Here is a 9,819-nt window from a genome sequence, read left to right on the forward strand (position 1 = left end):
ACTCCCTCCAGCGGGGAGATGGCCAATCAGGATAGAGCCCCGTTACCCAGGGCCTCTATCCACTCAACGGCACACTCGCCATCAAACTGGGACTCTCCACACCGCCATACACTACTATAAAAGGCAAGGTACACAACCCCATTAGGGGACATCTAAACTCATATTGAATAATCACTGTTCATCTGTTTGCTCAGGAGATCTAACTTTGGCATCGGAGAGCCCTAAGCCGGAACCACACCGGTTCTCTCCATTGACCCCTTGGTCCACTTGCAGGTGACGACACTCGCAGGACCGCCCGACGATTTCTTGACACAACAGATTGGCGCTGTCTGTGGGAACGACGCTAGCCATTACAGCTACTAGCTCGCTTCCATATACGTTCAATGGCACGAAGGAAGACTACCACCACCAACAACGGAGCGAGGAATGGATCACCACCCCCAGAGTGCTCTCGCTGCAGAGCCAATGACCATGACCAGGACCATGTCCCTCTAGAGGAAGAGATCCCCCTTAATGACCAGTTTGTGGTCGACGAGCCCAACAATGACGAGGCAGACGATGTGGTAGAGGAGGTGATACCTGACCCCAATGCTCCAGCCACTGTGGGTCAGATCAACGACCTGCAACGACAGATCCTCGATGAACGACTCTTTCGAGAATACTTAACACAGCGTGCGACGTCTCACCGCCGAAGGACGTCGCCATCAGCAAGGGTGGAGTCCGTACCTCGACAAGAGCCGAACCCTAAGAGATCATCTCTCAGGGGCGTAGGATTAGAGAGACTTGCGCAACGGGCAACCCCCACTCCGCAGCGGGGGGAGCCTTCCCAGCATCCCAGGAGAACAAGAGACCTCTCGCCACGGTTAGAACGTGGGAGGACACCAACACCCAGGGCGAGGGTGCCTAGCCCGCAGAGATCGGTCCGGAGGTCTGTGTTCGACGGACGACTTGAAGAAGGTCACATACCACGACGAAGCCGGACCTACAGAGAGGAAAGCCCCTCGCCTTCACGACAGGGTTCATCACGGCGTGACCATTCACCATCCCGCCAACACTCAAGGCGGGAGGGGACATCTAGGAGAGAGCGCAAACGGGGTCGCAGCAAACGTCCGGCCAGGCGTGAGGGACAGACACGGGACGAGGAGCTCGATCGAAGACTCCGAGACCTGGATGAGAAGCTGGAAGGGTTGAAGAAGCAGACCAAAGGCGAGACACATTCCATACCTGGACAACACCCATTCTCGACAGAGATCATGTCAGCCACGCTACCTTCCAAATTTTGACTACCCACCTTTGAACTTTACAGTGGTACCACCGACCCTAATGACCACATCAACTACTTTAATGGCATGATGACGCTGTATGGTGGGTCGGACGTGGTCTCCTATCGGGCATTCCCTGCATCCCTTAAGGGAGCAGCCACATCATGGTTCTTCAGGCTACGACCGAGATCTATATGCTCGTTCGCAGAGCTATGCGAACAGTTCGTCACCCGCTTCCAAAGCAGTGTCAAGCAGAAGAAGACCACCGTCAATCTACTGAACGTGGTACAGAACCCTGGGGAATCTCTCAGGGAGTACGTTAGCAAGTTCACCAAGGAGTCCCTGGAGGTTCGAGACTCGGACGACCAGACACAGCATGCAGCCCTAGCAGGAGGTATCAGGGACCTGGACCTGATCAAGGACCTGGCACGTCATGAGGCTAGGACTATGAAAGAGCTCCTGGAGCGGTGCAACGAGTTTGCAAATATGGCCGAGGTACTACAAGCTCGAACGAAGATAATCGAGGCCAAGCCGCAGGACAACAAGAGGACAACACCTGATGACCGCAAAGAAGGCAAGAGGTCGAGGATAGAGCGTCGACAAGAGAAGGGCGACCGCCCATCTGGGAGGACAGACCGTCGCCCGGAGAGAAGTGAGAGGGCAAGCACCCCTGAGTTCACACCACTGAACACCACCAGGTCCCAGATACTCATGCAGATCCAAGACCGTGACCTACTCCATTGGCCACGGCCCAAGCTAGCAGGACCAGAGAAGCGAAACCCTAACAAGTACTGTCTCTTCCACAAAGAGAATGGGCACAACACAGAGGAGTGCTATCAATTGAAGAGAGACATAGAACAACTTGTAAGAGCAGGAAGCTTGAACAAGTATGTGAAGGGGAGACATGACAACCGCTCAGGCCAAGGAGACAGAGGTCGTGACGGAGACAGAGTGGAACCGAGACGAGAAGAAAGAAGAACAGATCAAGAGAGAGACCACCCAGAAGAGCGAAGAGATGCAACAGAACCTAGTGGCACCAAGGGACCTCCTATCCTTACCATACTTAGAGGACCGGGGCAAGAGTCCACCAGAAAAGCTAAAGCCCATGCCAGGTTCGTGGGAGTGGTAGAGAAGCCAAGTACGATAGCCAAGACCGAGGCGGTAATCTCCTTCTCAGATGAAGACCTAAAAGGACTAAACTTCCCACATGAAGATGCCCTGGTAGTACAGGTGGAGGTAGCCAACCGACCTGTACACAGGGTACTGATAGACACAGGGGCGTCTATTGACGTACTCTCCTTGGACGCCTATCGACAATTCGGGTTCGGGGACGATCAGCTCAAACCAGAGCCCACATACCTCCATGGATTCTCAGGTGCCACCGCCTCCATCAAAGGTACTATAGAACTACCCGTCACCTTCGGGGTACACCCTCGATAAGTGACTATCATGGTGAATTTCATGGTTGCCAAGTCCGTGGTGTCCTTCAACGGCCTCCTAGGGCGACCATCTTTGACAGCCCTTAGAGGAGTCATATCGCCACTTCACCTGAAGATGAAGTTCCCCACCGAGAATAGGGTAGGCGAAGTCCGAGGAGATCAGAAGAAAGCAAGGGAGTGCTACGCCACCTTCATGAAAAAGAACAATGGTAACACCCGTGGAATGGCACTCTGCCTAGAGAACATGGTCAGTGACCAGAGAGATGAACTGACAGAGAGAAGAGGAAGACCAGTGGAAGACCTCACCCCATGGCCCCTCAGCCAGGACGACCCCTCCAAGGTCGTATAGGTTGGCTCGCTACTAAGCAAGGAACAGAAAGAAGGGCTTGGACACCTCCTCCAAGCGAGCATGGATGTCTTTACATGGTCGACCTCCGACATGCCTGGAATACCAAGTTCCATAGCAGAGCACCGACTATATGTCGACCCAACCAGGAAGCCCATTCAACAGAAGCGGCGTAACTTCGCTCTCGACCGACAAGCAACAATCAAGGAAGAGGTCGAGAAGTTAAGCCAGTCAGGGTTCATCAAAAAGGAGAAGTTCCTAACCTGGCTCACAAACTTGGTCATGGTACCAAAGCCAAGTAGGAAGTGGAGGATGTGTGTCGACTACACCGACCTGAACAAGGCATGCCCAAAAGATGAGTACCTACTGCCCAGGATCGACCTACTGATCGACGCCACAGCCGGCCATGAGATGCTGAGTTTCATGGATGCCTACTCCGGGTACAACCAGATCCTCATGCATGAGGGTGATGAGTCCTACACCGCATTCCGAACGGACAAAGAGAACTACTGCTACGTCATGCCGTTCGGGTTGAAGAATGCAGGGGCCCCCTATTAGAGGATGGTCAACAAGATGTTCAAGGAGCAGATCGGGCGCAACATGGAGGTATATGTGGATGACATGCTCGTGAAAAGCATCCGCGCCAACCAACACCTGACCGACTTAGAGGAAGCATTCACAGTACTGAGGAGGAACCAAATGAAGCTAAACCCTGCAAAGTGCGCCTTCGGTGTAACGTCAGGAAAATTCCTGGGGTTCATGGTCTCAGTACGTGGAATAGAAGCTAACCCATCCAAGATTAAGGCCATCCAAGAGATGGCACCTCCTCGGACGGTCAGGGAAGTGCAGAGGTTGAATGAAAGGGTCGCCGCCCTTTCCAGGTTCGTGTCACGATCAGGTGATAAGTGCTTACCATTCTTCAAAACAATCGAAGAACCTCCGAAGCCCTAAAGATTTCACATGGACGGATGAGAGAGCTGAAGGCGTTCAAGAATTAAAGGAGTACTGTAGAGCCCACCACCGCTGCAGGCGACCAAAACCTAACGAAGAGTTGCGCTCTACTTCGCCGCCACCGCCGCCGGTCAACGCAGATTGCTTGAAGGAAGAAGACAAAGTCCAGAGGCCTATCTACTACTACGGCACCATGTCGATCGATGCAGAGACCAGGTACACTAAGATCGAGAAGGTAGCCTACGATCGGTAATCGCACTAGGAAGCTACTACCATACTTCCAAGCCCATACCATCGCGGTCCTCGCGGACCACCTACCAAGAAGATACTCTACAAGCCGACGCGTCTCCTGGACGACAAAGCGAGGCGGTGGAGTTAAGTGAGCATGACATCAGGTTCCAACCAAGGACAGCCAACAAAGGCCAGGCTCTTGCAGATTTTATTACAGAGTGTACCCTGTCTGAGATCAAACCAGAGATAGGGGAGCCCAAGGAGAAGGATCGTGGATCGTGGGACATTTTCGTGGACGGGTCGAGTAACGCGGCGGGAAGCGGCGCTGGCCTCATATTAACCAGCCCCGAAGGATTCCGTATCCAATATGCTCTCCGATTCACCTTCCAAGCATCCAATAATTAAGCAGAATACAAAGCACTACTAGTGGACTCAGCGGCCGCCGAGCCATCCAAGTCACACACCTATCCACCCGCAGCGACTCCCAGCCTTTGGTGAATCAGGTGAATGGAGAGTACGAGGCGAAAGATGATAGGATGGCATCATACCTAGCACGTGCTCAAGCATTGATCGAGGGTTTCGTGAAGTTCAAGATGGTTCGAGTTCCCAGGGACGAGAACGCCGCCGCTGACGCCCTATCCAGGCTAGCCAATGAGGAACTCCGAAATTTGGCTAGTGCAATCTATGTTGAGATCCTGCATGAGCCAACGTATAAGGAAAAGCAGGTTAATGAAATCGAGGAGGAACCTAGCTGGATGGACCCTCTACTCAACTACCTCCAGAACGACGTCTTACCAGAAGACAAGGCCGAGGCAAGGAAGATCGTGGATGAGATCCGCAAAGTACACCGCCCTGGGCGAGTCTGCATCGTGCTGGGAGGCAACAAAGACCGCATTACTCCGATGCCTAGGACCCAAGAGGGCAAAGTACGCCCTAGCAGAAGTCCATGAGGGGATATGTGGAAGCCACATGGGGGGACGAGCCCTAGCCTACAAAATCCTCCGCCAGGGACAATACTAGCCACGAATGCAAGAGGAAGCCATCCAATATGCCAAGAAATGCAAGCAATGCCAGTTGTTCGCCCCAGTACCCCATCTGACCGCCACCAAGCTGACATCAATCCTCAACCCCATACCTTTTTCCATGTGGGGACTGGACATCTTAAGCAACTTCACCGCAAAGACCGGAAACAGAAGTACCTGGTCGTGGCGATTGACTACTTCACCAAGTGGGTCGAAGCTAAACCCTCGGCAAGATAACGAGACAGAGATGGAGAAGTTCGTCCCACGACGACGCCATCTACAGGTTTGGGGTACCACATGCATCCTCGTCTCAGACAACGGCAAACAATTCAACAACCCCAAATTCCAAGCATTCTGTGACAACTACAACATCGACTATCGGCTCTGTACGGCGGCATACCCACGAGCCAATGGTCGTGCAGGTGTTACCAATGAACACCGCTGCCGAAAGGAGTCGAAAAGGCTAGAGGGAGCCAAAGGGAAATGGATCGAAGAGCTACAGTCGTTCGTGGGCGCATCGAACTACAAGACTGGACACCCACAGGAGAGAGCCCATTCCGCCTAGCATATGGCACTGAAGCATTGACGCTAGTAGAGGTCTGCGCCATGTCCCATAGGGTTCTGCACTTCAATGAACGTACCTATATCGATGGACTACGGGCGAACCTAGACTTTATAGATGAGGTCCGTGAGAGAACACTACTAAGGAACATCGCCTACCAACAACGTACTGCCAGGTACTATAATGCCAGGGTCAAGGAAAGGCTATTCCACCAGGGAGATCTAGTCCTACGGAGGGCAAATGCATCACAGCCACAGAAGGCAGGGAAGCTGTCAGCCAACTGGGAAGGACCCTACATAGTCTCCAAGCAGATACGTCTAGGGACCTACCGCTTGATGACTCTGGGGGACAAGAAGGTAGACCGTACCTGGAACTTAGAACACCTGAAGAAGTATTACCAGTAGAAGCAAACAGCTCCATCAATAGTAGCGATCAAGTAGTAGCAGTTAGTGGTAGTGGTAACGGCCGATAGTAGCGGACAACTGATGCATGATGAAGCGACATCACTGTTTCAAGGGCAATTTGAAAATTTTCATTCAAAATAAAGAGGTGTTTCGGGAATACTTGTCTTCTTCTACCACTCAATCGAATCACTGCCACTATACCAAGGCGTTACGCCACCACTGAGGCTTTATGCCTAAGGCGTTATGCCACCACTGAGGCTTTATGCCTAAGGCGTCATGCCACCACCGAGGCTTTATGCCTAAGGCGTTATGCCACCACTAAGGCTTTATGCCTAAGGCGTTATGCCACCACTAAGGCTTTATGCCTAAGGCGTCATGCCACCACTGAGGCTTTATGCCTAAGGTGGTGGCGGGCTTTATGCCTAAGGCGTCATGCCACTACCGAGGCTTTATGCCTAAGGCGTTATGCCACCACTGAGGCGTTATGCCTAAGGCGTTATGCCACCACCAAGGCTTTATGCCTAAGGCGTTATACCTAAAGCGTCATGCCACCACTGAGGCTTTATGCCTAAGGCGTCACGCCACCATCGAGGCTTTATGCCTAAGGCGCCATGCCACCATCGAGGCTTTATGCCTAAGGCGTTATGCCACCACTGAGGCTTCATGCCTAAGCCGTTATGCCACCACTGAGGCTTCATGCCTAAGGCGTCATGCCACCACTGAGGCTTTATGCCTAAGGCGTCATGCCACCACCGAGGCTTTATGCCTAAGGCGTCATGCCACCACCGAGGCTTTATGCCTAAGGCGTCATGCCACCACTGAGGCTCTACGCCTAAGGCGTTATGCCACCAAGGTCCGATGACCACCCAAGCGCAAGGCCACCAAGGTCCGATGACCACCAAGGCGCAACGCCACTACCAAAATCCCATGACTATCAAGGGTCATAGGGCACCAATGCACAATCAACCACCAAGAGACAATGCAATCAAAGACAAGCAACAGCGATCACATATAGAAGTCATAATAGTTACAACTCAAGTTCAAAAAGGAAAAAGTTCAAGACGTCTACAAGATCGGTATGGCCATAGGGTCAAGGGACCACAGAGGGGTGGGTCACCTCCGACCCAGCAGGAGACATCATGTCCACCTCGAGAAGGCGCGCAGTAGCACCCCCCTCAGGCAGGGTAGCCTCCACCTCTGACACTGGAACGCTCTCCACCACCGCTACACCAGGAAGCGCCGCAGCAAACTCAGAGAACCCCAAGACAGAGAAGTCATAATCGGGGGTCACCTCCAGGACACAAGGGGCTAAGTCCCGAACCCCTCCCTCATACGCAGGCTGAAGCTGCGCCTGATACAATGCCGGGGACGCCTGGAACTCAGCCACACCTCGCTCGCCTGCAGACGCCAGCTCCGCCTTATGACTCCCCCTCAACGAATGAAGCTCCTCCTCCAAGGCAAGAACCCTGGCCGAGCACTTGGCCGCACCAGCAGAGGTCACACAAAGCTCCTCAGACACCTCCAAGAGCTTCCCGGACGCCACCGTGAGCTCCTCCGACGCCCTCTGCGCGCCGGCCTCGGCCCTCTCGCAGGCATCGATCTGTCCCTGGAGCTCCCTCTCCACATCACGCAGGGTGCGCTGTATCTGCACCTCGCGAGAAGCATGACCCTCCAGTCGAAGCACCGCCTCAGCAATACGGTGGTGGACCTACAATCAGCATGGCAAACGATAAACACTCTAAGTATAAGTGGAGCAACGAACATGACGAGACAAAAAGGGATAACTCACCGAAGCCATATCATGGTAGAGAGTCTGGGCCAGATACGCATCGCTAAGCCTCTGCAAGGCCACCCTCGTAGTAGGGAGCCTACCCTTGTCCACCCATTCCCGCGACACGCCGGCTCCAACCAAGGTCGAGCCCTCCAGCACGCCCAAGGTGATCACCAGGGACTCATCCATCACGGGAAGACTAGTGGCAATACCACTGGAGGAACTCACCCCTTTCCCCTTGGAGAGGGGCAATGCAGAAGACCCGAAAGGGATGACAGTAGGAGCCAGAGGCACAGAACCCGAAACACCATCATCATCAGGAGAAGTATAGGGAAGGAGGACACGCACACCAGAGCTCATCACATGGGCATGTCCTGGACCACCCTTCCGCTTCACCCGAATAGCTACAGGCGCAAATGGACCACCAACATCTGCTACTCCAGCAGATGGACCACCCTGAGAAGCGGCCTTCCTCCGTAGATTGCCACGGAGCAAACTGAAGTCCGGACGCATATCCACTGCATAGACCACCCAACCAGTCAGATGATATATATATTCAAATACAAGCAGGCCAATCAAGTACAAAAGACAGTGCTCTTACCAGGACTCAGCTTTCAGAGGGACAGGAAGGCCTCCGAGTCCAACTCCTGGACGTGGAATGGATCGCGACCAGCATGCTGAGGGAGTCACCTCAAAATCACTCACCAAGCCCTCGTCAACCCTCTTGAGGTCAATGACTTCCCTAACAGTCCGTAGTGGGCATCGGGGGACCATGGCAAAAAAGAAACGATCCCTCCAATACTTCACGTTGCTAGTGATCCCCGTGAGAAGCTCCAAAGAGGCATAAGGCCCCTTGAGCACGCGGCGAGCAAAGTGATAACATCCATGATTCCCTTTCTTCAACAGATAAAAGTGGGAGAACAGGGGAACAGTGGCGGCACGCCCCAGGCGGGCGAAAAAGACATAGAAACCCAAGATCACCCTCCAAGAATTGGGCAACACCTGCCCAGGGGTGAGGTGGCAATGCTCTAACACCAACTCGACAAAGCGAGGGATAGGAAGGCGAAGGCCCTAGAGAAAAAAGGAACGGTAGAGATAGATCTCATCCGCACGGTGAGAGAAGGCATACTAGCCAGGTCCAGGAGTACGTAACACGACCTCAGCAGGAATATGAAACTCCTCACGGAGGGAGACCAAGTCAGAAGGGGACAAGATGCTAACAACATGACCCAACCTATCAGCAGGACCGGCGACTGAGGACGCCGCCCCAGAAGGCCTACGATCCCTACTAGGACCAGAGACACTAGAAGGTCCCACACCCCCATCAATAGCACTGGGGGAAGGTATAGAGGATGGAGTACCAACAGAAGAAGGTGATCCTGGGGAGTGCTCCTCTGAAGATCCAACCCCGACTGAAGCAGGCCAAGGTCATCCGGAGACGGCACGAACGACAAGAGAAGAATGGACTACTTACTCGAGAAAGCGATCTCCCGGCATGCTAAGCTAGCAAGAAAAATGAAATGAAGGCCACCGCAAAGTATAAATAGCAGATCCATCACAGATAAGAAGAAGAAAAGTGGAGAAGCATGAGGGTCCATCACACCCACGCCGCGGCCATCCTAGGCGCGGCCTCACCTAGGTACAGCCTTGTATAAAAAAATAAAAAAAGAAAAAAAAAAAAAGAAAAAGAAAGAGAAGGGGTCGAACTTACCTCAGGGGGAAGGCGATCGCAAGGGGAAGCAGGCACACGACGACGCGGCCATACCACTGGCACGATCAAGTGACAGAGACCACCAAAGGCAAGGCACTCAAGCCCTCTAAGTAAACAAGG

The sequence above is a fragment of the Telopea speciosissima genome, chromosome 4 (genome assembly GCF_018873765.1).
Source record: "Telopea speciosissima isolate NSW1024214 ecotype Mountain lineage chromosome 4, Tspe_v1, whole genome shotgun sequence".
In the NCBI taxonomy this organism is placed as follows: domain Eukaryota; kingdom Viridiplantae; phylum Streptophyta; class Magnoliopsida; order Proteales; family Proteaceae; genus Telopea; species Telopea speciosissima.